Source organism: Vombatus ursinus, unplaced genomic scaffold, assembly GCF_900497805.2.
Source record: "Vombatus ursinus unplaced genomic scaffold, bare-nosed wombat genome assembly UNPS02014791.1, whole genome shotgun sequence".
Classification (NCBI taxonomy): Eukaryota; Metazoa; Chordata; class Mammalia; order Diprotodontia; family Vombatidae; genus Vombatus; species Vombatus ursinus.
The window spans coordinates 1,294,650-1,313,257 of NW_020954569.1; the positions used below are offsets into that span (position 1 = coordinate 1,294,650).

An 18,608-nucleotide genomic window follows, 5' to 3' on the forward strand; every position below is an offset into this window, starting at 1 on the left:
AATGCATACAGCAACATCAAAATTCTGATCTGCTTTGGAAACTGTAACCCACAGCTTTCCCAGAGTTCCACATTTCCTTGAAAACACACACACACACACACACACACACACACACGCGCGTGCCAGGCTATGTGCACTAGGAGACTGACTCAGAAGACAACAAAAGTCCTTTCAAAAACGACTGCTCCTTTCAGGTAAACAGAGGAGGCACACACAATATCAGTTCCCCTGTTTAAGCTCACCTTAATTTATGTGCATAGTGGAGAGGCAATTAATTTCTGTCTTTTAAATCAGAAGGGAAAAATAATGTAGAAGTATAAATAGGTATTTAGAAGTGATGTTTCAGGTGGGAGAAAAAGAAGAAATGACATACTTGAGAGGATGGCCTTCCTTCCCCCATTTCCCTCATTTTGAAAGAATGATGAAGGAAAAAAGGCATACTATGAATACTACCCAACATAGGACCTGAAACTATTCAATCTTCATAACACATCACAAAGCTTTTCAGATATACCAGTTCAACAGAACAGATAAATTATTATAGGTAGCTAAAATAAATGGGGCTAGGTGTGAAATAAATCTTTCACTGGAGCAAGTACAAATTTTAAACAACTTTATTTTTACTGTTTCTTACACAAAGTTGCTGTATTTTATTTATCCACTCTTCAGATGCTTGTTTATGTCTGTTACATGTTACATAAGATGATCTGGATCAACAACATTTGACAACAGCATCATTAACACACGTCCAAAAAAAGTCCCTCATCATATCTCCAAAGCCCACTGAACCAATGCATGACTGGACGACCACCCATTCAGAGTATTACTCTTACGAACTGGTAGTCCTTCTAACATTTCTTCACTTAATATTTTGTTTTTCCAGAACCAATGAACATGTTATGTGAGGTGTCCCTGGTGTGGAATAAGCTAGTGAAAATCTGTAAATCCCCAAACAGGTGAAAATTTTTTTTAATTGAGAGGTTATAGTAAAGTACAGTAACAAAGTTGATCACAGAATCAAAGATTTTAGGCAGGAGGGAATTTAGAAGTCATCTCATCCAACTGCCTCACCTGACAGGGAAGAAAACTAAGGATGAAAGAGGCAGTAAGTGACTTGTCCAAAGTTACAATGCTACTATACAGCAGAGCTGGAATTTCAACTCAGATCCTCTACTTCCAAATATGGTGCACGATGTATGCCCTAACCTACGGGTTAGTACAAAAACAAAAATAAAAGATGCTCACATTGACCAAGAAAATAAAAAAATGACAAAAAGCTATTATGAATTTAGTTAATACTTTTAATATTAGTTTGTATTTATTAATCACAAAAGCATCTATACACCTTTGGAAAAGAGTAATATTTATATGAATAAACAACATGCCTTGCTCATTCTATAGTAGTATGTTTGCTTACTTATAGATTTACATTTGTATTTGCAAACTCCCTGCATTAAATCCACCACTGCCATCTTATCCCATAGTTAACTGGAAACCATAAGTTTAGGTTTTTTGAGTGTACTCTTCCACCTCAGAGTCAAAATTAGTCAATTAGCTACAGAAATAGAACCCACATTTCTCTCAATGACTCTGCTTTTCCAGTGTAGCTGATATTTGCTCAGTCAAGTCATCACATCCCATTTTAAATAATAAGATAGTAACAATTATAGTGAGCATGTATGTAGGAATTTAAGGTTTGCAAAGTGCTTTACAATCATTATGTCATTTTATCTTCACAACAACCCTGAGAAGTTCTATTATTATCCCCATTTTAAAGACGAAAAAACTGAGGGCGAGAGAAGTTAAGTCACTTGCCCAGGGTCACACAGTTGATAAGCATTGGAGGCCACGTTAGAACTCAGGTCCTCCTGACTTCAGGTTCTGTGCTCTACCGACAGCGAAATCAGGCTACTTAGATGTTCAGTCAATCTTAGATTTTAGACTACGTCATTGGAACTGCACTGGTGTTGCATAAGAATGATGTTTGGATAGGCTTACAGAAGTTGACCACACATCAGGGATCATCTATAAATTACCAAGAAAGAGAACCACAGCCATTCAAAAGTGTGTGACTTTCTAGGACGGGTACAGTTGGGAGGATGGGGGGAGAGAGGAGTCCTTACTTTTTACCTTGACCAAGTCTTCTCCCACCCACCCCCCACCCTCCACACCTCTTTGGCTAAAGGAGGACCTTATGAGCTTTGAAAGTTGCAGAAAATTTTGGATTTTTCATCTGTCCTCAAAGGATCACTGGATCAGCTGGAGGCAATGTCTGCAGTGGGATCAGAGGACAATTCACCACATTCAAAGGAAACTTCTTAAAAAATGGTTTAAAAAAAGGATTCCCTGCAACCAGGAACTGTGAGTTATCCTTTGGTTACATGTATTCTCCAGGCTTAAGTCCAATTTCCTCTAGACTTTGTACATTTTTGTGAAAGAGCATGATTTAGACTTTTGGCGGGGGAGATATCATACATTATCTTCAGTAAACTTCTTTCTAAAAACTACTTAAGTTGGCTGACTAAATGATTCTCAAGTGAGAATCTTGGAGAGGGAAGGACACTGGTGGAGAGTTCAAGCTCAGACTATTAGAGAATTACCCCCTGATTCCTCAGGATATTCCCTGCATCCCCAAAGGGAAAATGCAGCCTTGCTTTGGGACCTCAGACTCATTTGTAAGAATGGGAACTGGGATAAGAATACATGGAGCTGATGTGGGCTATAGCTTCTTATGATGACATTAGGGAGAACAGCTACTAACCAGCTGGCTTTTATTGGTACCTTGTAGTAAATGCTGATTCAATCAATAGTAAAGCCATTCCTGTCAGAAACATTGTCCAACGTTTCCAAATTTCCATTTGTAGAGGACTCCAGAATATATCTCCTGTGAACATAATCTCTGTCTATTAAATTCTCCCATCATTCATTGTGGAGGTCTGAATATTAAATCCCCAGAGAAGCCAAGAAATTTGATTTTAGAGACAAGTTTCTGGTTATTAATGAAGCCTGTGGAAAGTTCAAGCTTGGAACTATGACAAATTCTAGAAACAGCAGCCACAGTGCTCAGAGAAGAGCCTACACAGGAATGCAGTATGGAAGGGATGACTGACCAGTCATTAATCTTCATCATAGTTGTCTTCTGCCAAAGGTCTATGAATGTAAAGAATAGTAGTGAATTTCTTGCAAGAGGATACCGTATTAAAAGTTTAAGTCAATAATGTCATTATACTCTTTGCACCAAAGTTATCTAGGAATCTAAAAGAGTTAACATATTTTCCAGAGCAAACAATTACAGCTGGAGAATATACAGAATTCAGTCCAGTGTATTTGTAATACAGCTCAGAAGTGCTATCAAGTACTACTCTTGATCCCCTACATGGAAAACAATCTCTTTTGTTTTCTTTTCAAACTAAAACCACATGAGGAACATCTATGATTAAAAAAAATTATCTGGGAAAGGGAAACCAGAAGTTTCATTTCATTCCCCAAATAATAACCTTGATAGATTATGGCCACTTGGCACAACAACATCATAAAATTTTGAAATATCTAGTAGTTAGAATGTACCCACAGGTAAAAAAGTACTGAAGCAGTTAAGGACCTTATCTGACCACGTATCCCCTAATGTTATTCATTTTCCTACCTCTTTCCTCCTAGTTTTTTTCATCCAGTTTCCCAGTAATCTCTAATTAGCAGCAAATGAGAACTAACAAAGGCAGACCCTCAAATTGCCATAGAGGGAATATAGCATTAATTTGTTTTGCCTTGATAACAATTGCTTCCTTTTTTTTGTCTAGATGGCAGCATACACCAATGTGAATGTTCTTTAGCTACAAGTTCAGGCTGAAAAAGATTCCCCCCCTCCCCCCCACTTTTTCCTTCATGGTATTTCTAAGTATGAGAGCCAAGTTACCAACGTGAGTAAATATTTAGCTTTATGAATAAAATTTTCAAAAATTAAAGGAAAAGATATTTAGTTTGTTAAACAAATTTGTCAGGAAAGCTGTCAGCTACATCAAATCTATATATTAAAATTTTAATCAATTTTGCTCAGAAAACATATGGAATTTAACCAAGAGATAACTTGAAAATCTATGAGAAATGTTTCAATTTGGTTTGTTGGATACAGGCTTGAAATTTTGTTCCAGTGTAGAAAAGGTATAAAAGATCTCACCACAGAACTATTATCAGCAAAAAAGGAGTTGGGCTTTGTAGCAAGAATTAGGGAAAGCAGATGTACTACCTAATTGTTACACTGGTATTCACAGAATGTAAAGAGATCTAGAGTCAGGCCCCCTAACATGTCATCTGTAGTTACTATACAAAGGCTGGAACAAGAGAATTAATGTTCTATAGCAATAAAACAAGAGGAAGTCAAGAACAACTTTGTCTAACTCCAAGACACTTTAGACTTGGACTCCAATAAAAAGAATGACATTTCAGTGTTCATACTTAGAGTGAAAAAGAGAGAAGTAAATTTACATACAAATAATAAACATATGGCAAGTACTCCTAATAAACATATATGCTCTCGCCTTCCCTACTATGCTGGTTTTAAAAGTTATGAAAGGTTAACAATTCCTCATTTTTTTTCCTTTCTCCATATCATCAGATTAGCACTGACTTCTCTATATAACATGTTTGCATACGGTATGGGAGCTTCAATAATTATGTTCTGAATAAGAGCAAATTGGATTATAAATATAACTATTTAAAATTAAACACAGAGATTATATACTTATACAGTTAATTATTTTAAAAAGTCTGAGCAGTGGCCACTACTCAATGAATATGCTCGTTCGGTGATATGGTTATCATGAGCCTTGCCTGTATCTGGGCCAATCCTTTTGATAATTTTCTTTCTAGGAACTAAGGATATGGATATTATAGATAAAAAGCCTCAAACTCAGGGGAAATGGGAGCATGGTAAAAGGATACTTAATTTTTAAGTATCTTCTAACCATGATTAAAAAAAATGTTACACATTATAACCAGGCAGAAGAAGTTGGACTTGTTTCACTTGATATGCTCAACAGAAAAAAAAAAATCAATATTACTTTCTTGAGTTATTACTTACCAAAGAGGGCCAATTAAACAAGGATTCCCTGGATGAAAGTCATTTCCTTTTTTTAAAAAACAGTCTATGTTTAGTGTATTTTTCTCTTGTAGGAGTAAATACTAATAATAGAGTCAGGCATCTGTATTAAATAATGAAGGGTGGTGGGCACCTGCTCACAGAAAGGGGACTGTAAGCCTTGCTCAGGTCTTGTTTTCCATTAATTATTAACAGCAGAATCCCTAACGGTTTAGAGTATGTCATTCTGGAACAGTGCCAAATTGTCAGTGGTCTCTGATGTTGCCTCACTGACTCTGATGTTGAAAGCATTTTATACAATGAAGAAGAAGGGGAGAAAAAAGAAGGCATTTCATCTTATTAAGTCTTCTGCTATATGAAATGTCATTCTGTGGAAAGACCTGGCATTGTTATTCATGGTCAGCACCTTGCCTTGATTCTTCTAGAATGGCACTTCAATGCACCACACTATTCATGTAGCACCACAAGGTCAGTTTCCCTGGCTTGGGCCAAAACAAACAAAAGCTATAAACCAGATACTATTTTTCCCCATGACACAAAGACAAAAGCAGAATTTGAAACCACAAAAGAATGCATTAATGTCATCAATTGATAGAATATTATACTGCCATTTAAATTATTCTCATTCAACTAAACTTTAAGGAGACTTATTTTTAAGTTATTTTAGTCTCATTTTAAAGAATATAAAAATCAAGTAAATGCATTATGTGACAAGCTGAAAGAAGGTAATGAATTTTAAGGAATAAGAAAAAGCCATCTTGGGACTACCACTGGTCCACAATCATGATTGGATTCAGAAATCAAAAAGACGCACACACACATTGAATAAATTCATTTCCTTTTAAGGAAGATGACAGGGGCTCATTTAGATTTAAGTGTTCAGAATGAAAGCAACAATCTTACCTCTCTTTCACAAGCTATTTTTCTAAATTGCAAGCTAACAGCATAATGATTAAAAAGCCAAATATGAGGCATTTCAACCATGCTATAGTTAAATCCCTTCTACAAGACTGGCATATGGTTCTATCTTTGTTTTGTAAATGACTGAATTTATTCATTTTCTCCTGAACAGTATCTGCCCACAATCAGCCAATTTAGGCTCGTTTAAGAAGAGGTTGTCTAATCCCCAAAGTCCTGGGATAAAACCATATATGTAAAAAGAACATTTTTGTTCCAACGTTGGTGTTGGAAGATTAAATAAGAGTACCCTTTCCCACAGGTTGGGGGAAGGGGAACAGTGAGAAAGGAGAAGGATGAGAAAATACATTTCAATGTTCAAATCAAAGAATTTTTTTTAAGTTACTACACTGAAGTTGGAAAGAATCCCAGTCTGTCCTGACAAGGACACACGTGATGTGAACAATCCTCTGAATACCTACTAGGCCCTATGATATTTGGGAACTAAATGACATCCATATCAAGTGGAACATATTACTAAAGGAAAGTGAAACACAATAGAAGAAAAAAACACCAGAACAAACAAGTCACCTTGTTTATACTATTAAAAAAAAATAGTAACTCTAAGTTCCTTAATTGCTACTTACCAGCCTGCCACCCTCCCCTATATACTCCCCACCTTCAAATATTGTCCTGAGTACATATGAAGTATTTCTGATTGACTAGAAAAATAATCCAACCACTAAATACTTTACCAGGTATGGTAAAAGATACTGTTATTATTCTCTACCTCATTTTACTATACATAATGCACTATGCTGTAGAGCAAGTCAATACACATTTGTTGAACATCTACTATGATTGCAGGCATGGTGCTAAATGCTGGCAACACAGAAAGGTAGAAGCTTACAGTCTAATAAGGAGGATACGAAGATGAATAAAATCCAGTTCCTGTCTTTAAGGACCTACATCTAGTACTCAAGTTCATAAACAGGCATGACAGAAAGTAGAATTAGAGAAGTTTCCTAAGAATTGCAAAATTTAGATGCATTAGATTGTAAGCTCCTTGAGGGCAGGAATTGTTTTGTGGGGGGTGACGGGGCTGCCTTTCTTTTTATCCCCAGCACTTAGCACAGTGCCTAGTACATAGAAGGCTCTTAATGTTTGCTGATTGACTAGAGAGAAAACATCTAGTTAGGGGAGGGAGGTGAAAGCAGAGAAATCAGGAAGGATTTTATCTGAACTGGGCTGTACAGGATGAGTATAAATTTGACAGGTAGAGATGGAGAGTGGCATCCAAGGTGGAGGGAACACCATGAACCAAGGCATAAAGACGGAAGAGTGAGACCATGCTCAAGAAGTACTAAGTACAGTAGTTCAGTTCATCTGGAGTTTAGGGTAAACATCCCAGAGTACAGAGAGAGAAGCCAGATTGGAAGATAAAGGACATTTAGAACAGAACTCCAACTCAACATGGCTAGAACAGGCTTCATTTTATTCTGCCTGCCCCTCCCCAAGCTGATCCATTCTCCAAAGTTTCCCATTCCTGTTGCTGACATCCCACCATCCTTCTAGTTACCCAGCTTCTCATCCTTGACTCTCCGCTCTTCTTCAACAACCATATCCATTTAGCTGCCACATCTTACTCATCCTACTCACACTGCCTCCATTGCAGTTTATCACCTATTGGAGTTGCCTTCTAATTATCTCCCCATTTCTCTCCAGTCCATCTTCTACACAACTGTAAAAATGATACTTCTAAAATAGAGATTGGTCATGACCTACTCAAAACCTTTCAATGTCTCTCCACTGCTTCTAGAATAAAATACAAAATCCTCAGGGTAACATCTGAAGCCCTCCACAATCTGTTTCCCACGTTCCTTTCCACTCTTTCCTCAGACAGGGCAAATGGTTTCCAGTGTCACGAATGTTCTCCTTCCTCACCTCAGCCTTATGAAATCCTTAACTTCCTTCAAAATACATCTCGTATCCTACACGTTACACTTTTTTTGTTGTTGAGTCATTTTTCAGTTGTGTCTGACTCTTTGTGACCCCATTCAGGGTTTTCTTGGCAAAGATACTGGAGTGGTTTGTCATTTCCTTCTTCAGCTCATTTTATAGATGAGGAAACTAGGACAAACAGGGTTAAGTGACTTGCCCAGGATCACACAGCTAGCAAGTGTCTGAGGCCAGATTTGAGAAAGATGACTCTTCCTGACTCCAGGCCAATCACTCTATCCATGGTATCATTGAGCTGTCCCCTGCGTTACACAGGAGCCAGTTTTCAGCCTTTCTTCCTATAGGAATTACTTTGCAAAGTTTAAATTTATTTGCATATACACTATTCCAATAGTATAAACTCCTTGAGGGCAAAGACTGCGTAGTTTTTGACTTTTGCATCTTTGACAGCAAGCACAGGGCCTAGCACTCGGGAATTCTACCAGAGGTCAGAGAGTCTGAACTTTGCTGGGCAGGCAATGGGGGGCTGATGAAGCATTCTGAGCAGAGTGTGATCAGAGAGTCTTGCCCCATGAATTCAGCTATAACACATGCCAAATAATGCTCTCATTCCCTCTTCCCATCCCCTGCTACTACATGCACAACACATTCCTGAAAACTGAGAGAAGCTTAAATACCAAAAAAACAATTTTCCCTAAAGACTGCCTAGAAGCATGATCCTGCAAAGACCCCACCAGGGAGGAATTGGGGTGTCTCACTTTAGTAGCCACTGTCAAATACTGGCAATAGAGGTCTGTTTTCCACATTCTCATCACTATATCTCCACAAGTGCTAAGTCTGAAAACAGATAAGGTTGTTCCCTCCAATAACAGAATGTCATTACTTTCTTTGGGAACAGCGTCAAAAACACTGGCAATCTCTTAGAAAAGAGCTCTATCTTAGGAGCTCTTCAACGCTTCTAGTTTTAGAACAGACTTAGTCCTAAGAATGGGAAGACTCTTTAGAAACCTTCAATTTTGCCCAAAATTGAAAAAAAGAAAAAAATTGCTATCTAAAAGAAAAAAAATTGTTGTTAAAATCAGAATCTGGAGCAACTTGACAGCTACCTACCAATCAGTGGAGTGGGGACAGAAAAGAGTTAATAGAAATCTTCCCAAGAGGCTAAAAACAGCTAGAGAAAAGCTAGATGTAGTTGAAAGTGTCTCCCAGTATCCAAAAAACAGATGGGGGGAAAAAATACATTACATACATACACTCTGAAATTCTAAAAACATCTAGCTAGGTGAATTTCTTCCCTGGTTCATTAGGCTGGTAAGGTGGAAGGACCACTGGGTTTGGACTGAGAGGAAGCTTCACTCCAATCGTGGCTCTACTACCTGATACCTACATGACCTCGGGCAAGTCAATCAACTTCAGTTTCTCCAGAGGTAAAATGAAGGGATTATAGGATCACAGTTCTAGAGCTGGAGCAGCCCTTATCTTAGAGATGTGCAAAGTAAGGTCCAGGGAAAGACCGGCGCCGGGTGACACAGTAGATAGAGTGCTAGACAGAAGACAGGAGTTCAAATCCTGCCTCAAGTATCCACTAGCTGTGTGACTCTGGGCAAGGCACTTAACCATCCTCAGCCTCAGGTCCTTCATACGTAACATTAGGTTAACAGTAGCACCTACCTCACAGGACCGCTGTGAGGATGGAATGAGGCAAAAAAATTTGCAAACATTAAAGCGAAAACTAATTTTTTATTGTTAGTATTATTACTGATTTGCTTAAAATCATACAAGCAGTAAGCATCAGAGGAAGGATTTAAACTAAAATCTTCTGGCTCCTGTGCGACTTTTCTTTTTGCTGTTCCGTGGGACCAGATGATTCCTAAGGACCAGTGCTAGAACATCACCATGTGATCCGGTCAATAAACTATACTTGGTCTCTACCAGCCCAAACAGCAGTGTTTGAATGTATGAATAAATGAATGCCCAAAGCATCAGTTAAGGCTTATTATGTGCAAAGCAGTACACTAAGCACTGGGGGTACAAACAGAACCAAAAACAAGGCTCTGTTCTAAAGATGTTCAGATTCCAAAGCAGTAAAAACGTTCCAGTACAGGGACAAAACAGATCACAACATCTCTTCTTCAAAGTCATTTTCATTGATAAAATTCTATCAGTTAATGATATAGTTGACATTTCCTCTCTGCATTTTCTAGACTTCCATATAAATAAAATATTATAATGTCTATTTGTCCAGGGACTTATTGTCTCAATTGTGTAAGGCATGACTTTTTTCAAATAATATATGGGTCCCCTCATCCTACCTTTAACCAAGAACAGCTGATACCTAAAGTCCTACTAGCTTTTCCTTGATCTCATCCAGCTTCTCCCTTTTTTTACTCCTACTTTCCCTTCATCTAACCCACACAAAGAGCTTTGGAAATGTGGGGAAGTCACTACAGCACTGGATGTAGATTAAGAAATACTTAGATTAAAATCCCTGTTTTCATCCTTATAACGGCAAGTCATAAAGTCTCTAAGCCGCAGGTTCTGTCACATGATAATAACAATAATGATAATAATACATTTATACCACAATTTAAGACTTGATAGGATTTCTAGATATACTATATCTCATTTGATCCTAACAACCCTGGGAGGTAGGGGCTATTATTATTCCTATTTTACACATGAGGAAATTAAGACAGACAGCACTTAAGGGACTTGCCCAGGTATACAGGGCAGGATTCAAACTCAGTGAATGAGGCTCAAATAAGACACCGTAGGTCAAGTGCTTTGCAAACTTTAAAGCACTATATAGGTGTCAACAATTATTGCTACTACGTGTTTAACAGTAACAGTTCTTTTATACATAATAATTTGAGGTTAAAAGGGGTTTATGTAATCTTTGATTCTTAAAGTAGGTGGGCAGTATATGATTACTATTTTGGATTTTTCACTTGAGCAAACACAAAATAATAAAAATTTTATAGAATGAGAACTTTTAATAAGTAATATAATAATAACATGTATGCATATATGTATGTATGTATACACACACACACACACACACAATTTATTTATTTAAGGTTTTCAAAGTATTATACAACTATCATGTCATTTGAGCCACACAACCCCAGGAGGTTGGTGCTATTATTGTCCCCATTTTACAGATGAGGAAATGGGAAAACAAAGATTAAACGACTTGCTCAGGGTGACACAGTTAGTAAAAAACTGAAGCAGGATTTGTGTTCAGGTATTCTTAACTCCAAATCCAAGGCTCTATCCAGCCTAGCTGCCCAAGTTCTCAAAGCTGGTAAATATCAGAGCTGGGACACCAAGAAAGGTTGTCTCATTCCAAGCCTAGTCTTCTTTCTCTTACACCATGCTTCCTCTTGAATACTGGTAGTACATTCAACAATGTTAGCATAAATAGACTTTTTTTTAAAGGCCATTGCACACTGTGGTGTGAATGTGTGAAGGAATGAAAAAAATTAACACCCAAAGGGAAACATGAAAATTTGACACCCGTTTCGCGTAGCAGTATGTCTGTCATTACTTTGGACTGATTCAGAATCAACTATAGTATAAATCACATTTGCAGCTCCACAAACAAGCAGAACTTCAACAAATAACTTGAAACACATTTGGGTTCTGCTGACAGCGTTAGCACTCACCCGGAAGATAAAGCCACAAATATTCTTTGAGTTTCCCAGAGAGTTCCTACCGGCCTCCCTCAATTCCTCTCCGCCAGCTAACCTACCCAGATCAAGGGCTTTAAAGTGGATTCATTTGCTTTAGGAAATCAAATTAATTCAATAGAAAAGTTACCAGCAAATGAAGAAAAAAAAGTATTTGCTAATTTTTATTACTTACACTGCTATATAAGAAAAAACATATTATTCTTAATCCAGTTGATTCCCAACATCTGGAGCTAAGTGGTTATTTTTGGGTTTTTGTTGATGGTTTTTAACACCATTTTGTGATGTTGATCACTGTTTCCTTTTGAAGTAAGCCCTTCAGCAAATTAAAAAAAAATTATTCTTTACACAATGGTGTAACAAATTACTTGTGAATTTAAATATTCCAAAATAATAATACTCTCCAAGACAGAAAAGGCTATATGATAAAACATAGGAAAAATACCTGGAAAAAGTATTTTTGCTGAAGATATCTTTGGGATATTCTGGTGGTGTTTTTGAATTTGACTTCATGATACTCCTTTCAAGACATCAAGTAAGCATACCACCATCAGAACTCTCAGCTGTACCTCACAGCAAAACCCAAGAATATCTTGTCACTGTATCATTATCAATAAGAAACAATTTCAATGAAACGCTCATGAAAAGAAACTTACCAGAACATCTGACAAAATGTGATTTAACATTGACAATTTTGTGCAGAGAGGTTCATATTGTTACAGATCCAATATTAAAACACAAATTTAAAATAGTAACCAGTGAGAAGAAAGGGTAATGTTCATTGAATTTAAGCCAGTAAAAAGTTAAAATATAAAACCAATCTCATCTGCCTTCATTATTTTGGACTCCTCAGTAAACATTGAAATGCTCAAGAACAAATCAACTTTTTATTAAGAATGATTATCACAAAAAAAAAGAAATAAAAGATAGGGATTGGTCAGAGAGTAAAGAAAATTATCAGAAATGTCTATCCAAGCTCAAACTACAGGGTATTTTCTTCAGTTCCTGACTTAAGTAATTATGGAAGAAGAAAAGGAGCTATGTTTTTGGTTTTTTATTCCTGGATTATATGAATTTCAATTATTAAAGTAGTTTTAATTTTTAAAAAGGAATGATAAAGGGCAGCTAGGTGGTGCAGTAGAGAAAGCACAGGCCACGGAGTCAGGAGGACCTCAATCAAATCTATTCTCAGACAAGCACTAGCTGTGTGGCCCTGGGCAAGTCACTTAACCCTGACTGCCTTCACACACACCTCTCCCCTTCCCCTCCAAGGAATGATTATCCACTGAAAATATTAAAGTTAGTACTAGGATAGTCTGTATCAACTAAACGAGATACATTCAGGGGATAACGTCACAAATTCAGAGTTGGAAGAAGCCTTAGAAGTCATTTGGTCCAAACTCATTCCTTTTACAAACCAGGAAACTGACACCCAGAAACATCAAATCACTTGCCTGAAGTCATACAGAAATTAAGAGATTGAGGCTGGATTTAACCTAAAGGAGCTGTTACCTCCAAACTAAGCGAAAGTAAATAAAGCATTAAGGTCATTAGTTGGTCACAAATTCAATTTCAGAAAAGAAACCCTTACAACCACAAAAAAAAAATTAATCTAATCTTGCTCCTGTGTTTTGAAAACTAGAGCTTGAAGAGTTCCTTTGCCAATAAAGGAAAAACAAATAATTGTGACTCCAAGAACAATATTTTCCTTCTTAAATTGCTGACCCATGGATAAGTCAGCATGCCACCTTTCCAGATTTAGAAGGCTGGTACAAATACCAATTTAAATGTTCTGTGAAAAATAGGAAATCTTTGTAAAGTTAAAAAAAAAAAAGAACCTGAAACATCTTAGAACTTACGGACTCAGAATTTTCAACTGTGAAACTCTTCAGTGGCTGAGATGTGTGGCTAATGAGAAATTCCAGCTCTCCCCTACCCTGTCCATCAGTATGAATATACACTAGGTTCACAATGGCTTCTTGAGTGAGGCTCTCATGTATATCTTGATGCTCAAGTGAAAACACAGAAATCAAAAAGAAGCAAAGTTGCTCTTTGGTCTTTGGTATAAGCTCTTTAATAAGGTTCTTCTTTTGTTGACATACCCTACATATTTTACCTATATAACTTAATACACATGAAAATTGGAAAGGAATTAAGCAGCTCCAAATAGAGGGAATAAACACCACCACTATATTTAAATGTACAAGGTAGTATTAATGCCTTTTTTTAAGTATGTCACACTCTTAAATAAGCATCTTAATTTTAATTACTAGTATGAAGAAAAATAGGAAAAATACAGGCTTGCAAATAGTGCTATTATGAGTACTTGCCAAGAAATGTCTATCTTGGTTCATTAGAAAAAGGAAAAAAAAAGTCTTGTGGGTGGTGAATAACTCAATTGAGCCATAAACCAGCTTACTCAAAGGACAGATGCCTTACAAAATAGTCACCCTTCCTTTATACACCAACGTTCCACAGCCTACTTCCACCTCCACACAGACAGCAACAAAAGAAAAAAATCCTACATTGCAGCATGAAGTGTGAAAGTTTTCCATGGAAAACATATCAAATTCTAGGCTCTTTAATATCTCTCATAAAGCATAACCTGCTAATATGTACCTCAGTTTAAAAAAATACACATTCCCCCTGCTCCACACTCCACAAAAAAAGAAGTAGAAGAAATCTACCAGAAACATTTGCCAAGAAGTCAACTGACCAAAAGAGGTCAATTATGAAGCACTATGCCTATCTATGGTAAGTTTATCCAGTGAACTAAAGCAATTAGTCTCTTCATCAAGATAAATGGATCTCAGGTAAAGTGGCTATTTTAAAGTAAGTGGACTATGTTGCTCCTAATCAGATCCAGTGTTCTCTAAAAGCAAAATGATTCCCATTCTCTCTTACTCTTTGCTACAAGAATTAAAATTAACTGAAGCACAACTAATTTTCTGTGCCTGTCAAATTGTGGTATTTGACGCACTCCACTTGGTCTTTGAACCTACATCTGAAATAATATTATGTCCATAATATGACAAGGAGTCTTCTGTGTGGGACATGACTTTGGGCCAGGATGCTTTAAAAAGATAGATTATGTTAACAGGTGGGAAGACACCCAGGTAGGCTGAGGAGAAATCTTCCATACATACTTCAAATTGCCTTATCCTGGTATATTTTTTGAACTGATATTATATTCTCTCATATATAAGTATCCTTTTTTAAACACAAGTAGACTTAGACGGGGTCAGAGAAAAAAGGAGAATAGGACACCAAGACACAGTGGCAATGGCACACACAGCAGGAAAGGGAATAAAGGATTGTGGCAGATCTCCTAACCCAGGGGGCCAAGCAGGATCAGTGGCCAAGAAGGTCCAGTGGCCAGGGGGCTTCCACCAAAAAGTGAGAGGCCAAAGTTTAGAAACTGGAACGGGCCAACAGACTGAAGCCAAGCGTAGAGTAATGCCTTAATGCCAGGAAGCTGGGGCGCTATAATCTAAGTAGCTAGATTTAAATCCTGGCTTTTCTTCAAAATAACTATGTGACCTTGGTCCCATCACATACTTTTGCCTGTGCAGTGTTCTCATTTGTAAGGGGAAGAGGCTGGAGTAGATAGTCTTTAAGGTACAGTCTAGCTCTAAATTCTGTTCTCCTGCAAACTGGTTCTGGTACCCCAGGAAGGTGGCAAACCTACAAGCCCTAAGTCTAATAAGATAATCATGCACAATCAAGTGCTTTGTAAACCTTAGAGTGCAAAGGAAGAGTCAGCTTTTACTTTTATTGCTCTCATTTTCAACCAGTCTGTCTTTAGATCCTATAGATAGTTAGCTGCTTAATGACTTCACCATATCACATAGACCAGCCCTTTACCATGGGCCTTCTCAGACTCTGGGCTGCCTACTCCTTTCACTATAGGCAAAGCTCCCTCCTGTGACCTTCCCTGGACCTGTCACCAGTCATCTGGTCCCAGACTCAGAGAACTAAGAAACATCTCAGCCTGAAACTCTGAGAGTCTCAGCCACCTCTAGAGCAAGCCCTGCCCCTGAGATGGTTCAGATTACAGAGGAGAGAAATTGGACAACCATCAGAATAAGGATAACTAAATGACTAAGAGTCCTTCATTTGAGGTAACTAATATGAAAACTAACTTCAATGACTTTTGATCTTGCAGTTGCAAAAACTGGCATTTGGTGGTCAAAGTACCGACCACACAAATAAGACTGTTCTACCACCCACTTCCACAAAGACCTTGGTAGGCACACTATAGCCAGACTCCTAAACTCTAAAATAATTCAAAGCCTATGTCTACTGTATTTACTACCTTGTATGCTGTATTCATATAATCACTTTGGGCCCTGCACACCAGTCCACAGCCAATGGGAGGCATTAGCATATGGCCTTTGCTTAAAAGGCACTTCTTCCCTGCTCTGTGGAGAGAAGCCTGATGTCCTGGTGTCAGGGACACACTAACTAATCAGTGAAATTTATGTCACTGTTGCCAAGTGTGACACTTGACTGACCTTTCAAGTCAAGATCTTGGGTGGATGCTTAGAGATACTGGCTGGCATCCTTCTGTAAAAGGGAGATGGTAATAAGGTCTTGCCTGTGTCAAAGTCTGGAAATGGACCAGAAAATATCTTGAGGTTCCCTTCAGCTCTAGGGTCTAGAATTCTATTGCTAAGAGATTGTGGGGCCTATGGGGACCATGCAGCCAACTTGGAAGGGGGTAGTTAAGGCATAAAGATCCTACTTTAGGTCTGGAACAGTTCCTCCCCAAAATTCCCTCCAAAACCCATAAAGAACCTTTGGAAGAGTGAATCCTAAAACACTTTGATAAAATGCATACTTTGTATGTGAGGTAGATGCCTGTTCAGTGAGACACATTTAAAAACCCCCCAAATGTCCAACAATCCTTGTATCTGGATGTCCCACCAACATCTCATATTCAATATATAAAAAAACCAAGCTTATTTTTTTCCCTAAATCTCCTCCTCTTTCTGACTTCACTACTTCTGTGAATGGCACTACCATTCTACAAAACTACATTCAGTTTTCCATGGTTAAAAGCCAGGTGTTACCTGTAGAATACAAGAGGTGGGCAAAAATAAACATTAGTTACCACAGAACTTGTCTTAAAATTAAAAGGGGCAGGTAGGTGGCACAGTGGATAGAGCACCAGCCCTGGAGGCAGGAAGACCTGAGTTCAAATTCTACCTCAGACACATAACATTCACTAGCTGTGTGACTCAGGGCAAGTCACTTAACCTCAACTACCTCACCAAAAAAAATAAATAAATAAAAAAGAACCAGGAACCTCTGAAAGGCACTAGTTGTGTAACTCTGGGCCTATTTATTAAATCTCTCTGAGCCTTAGTTTACCTTATCTTAAGAAAGACAGACAGAAAAAAACAAATAGAGAAGATGACAGAGAAACAGAAACAGCTAATACTTAAACTATCACACACACAATCATAGGGTTGTATAGGGTTGTAATGAGGAAAGCATTTGGTACAACTGACAGTGCTATATAAATGTGAGTAATTATTAATTATTCCTGCTGCAACCCTCAAGTGGCAAGCCCTGAAATCCTCACTGATCTCCCACTCTTTTTCTCTTCCTACACATCATCATGTCTCCTTCCATGTCCTCACTCCTTCCCAAAACAGAAAAAGAAATCCATCCTTTGCATTGCTGCTAGACTAATCTTCTTCAAATATTGACTGGTCATGTTACTCCTCCACTTAAAATTACAACGGCTCCTAACTGCCCATGTTGTAAAGATCAAACTCTCCAAGCTTGGGATTCAAAGTCCCATGTGACCTAGAGCCACCCTCTTCCTAAAGCCTTATATTACATCACTCCCCTCCATGTCCTCTAGCCAAATTAGCTACTTCATGTCCCTTGCATTTAGTGCATAATTCCTGCTTCCATGACTCTGTTCCCGTTGTTCCTTATGGCTGGGCTGCTGCCCCAACACCACCACACCTGCTGAATTCCTACTCCTAGCCCAAGTTAAGGACTCCCTCCTTTATGAAACTTTTTCTACTATTCATACACTCCCTACTCTGAACCCATTAGTAATCATCTTTCCCTCATGGCAATTTGTGAACACCATTTTTATGCACTCATAATCTATTTAGTATTTTAGTTATTTAAGTATAGATGTCTTATCCACTAGCCCAGGGGGGAAAGATAATATGTCTTAAAGAAACTTTGTCTACTGTGCACAAAGCAAAATGATCTGTGCACAGTAGGCACTTGGTAAATTTTATATGTGTTTGTGTGTGTGCAAACCCACCCACATAATACATACATACACACACACACACACACACACACACACACATATTTCAGTTATGACATATATCATTTTAAATCTTTTGGCTTCCTTCAAGATTCAGCCCAAATCCTACCTTCTGCAGGCAGCCTTTCCCAGTTCTCTCCCCTATTCTGGCCAGGAACACTCCCTTGGAGAGCACCTTCCATTTAACTTTATAAATCTTTTACATACAATTTTTTTTTTGCATGTTGTTTCTCCCATTAGAATGTGAGCTCTTTGAGGAAAGAGATCATGCTTGTGTCATTCTCTGCGTCCCAGGTGCTTAGCACAGTGCCTGGTGCAGAGGAAGTGTTGATAAATGTTTGTCACCTAACTAGAGAAGTAGCATTCTAAAACAGAAGCTGTATCAATCACAGACTCTTACCCTAACTTTAGTGTGTTAATGGATTAAGCTTCCTTTCAGTCCTAACGTTCTCTAACATGTGCATATATGTATGTATATATATATATATATATATGAAAGTAATGTACCCCCTTCTTCAGTAATCCTAGGATATTTTAAGCAACAGTTAAAATAATCTAGAAGGAGAAATGTTTAAGGGAAGGCAGGATGTGCAAATCATATACAGAATCATGATGACAAAATATCAAGATTTAAAAACATCCTCACTCCAAAAAACCCAAACATATCAAA

General features: G+C 37.8%; 1 protein-coding gene across 1 annotated transcript in view; it reads right to left on the minus strand.

Annotated features, from left to right (window-relative positions):
* Nucleotides 1-18,608, minus strand: part of PHLPP1 (PH domain and leucine rich repeat protein phosphatase 1) — a 278,132-nt gene that overhangs the window by 85,762 nt on the left and 173,762 nt on the right. The window lies entirely within an intron of this gene.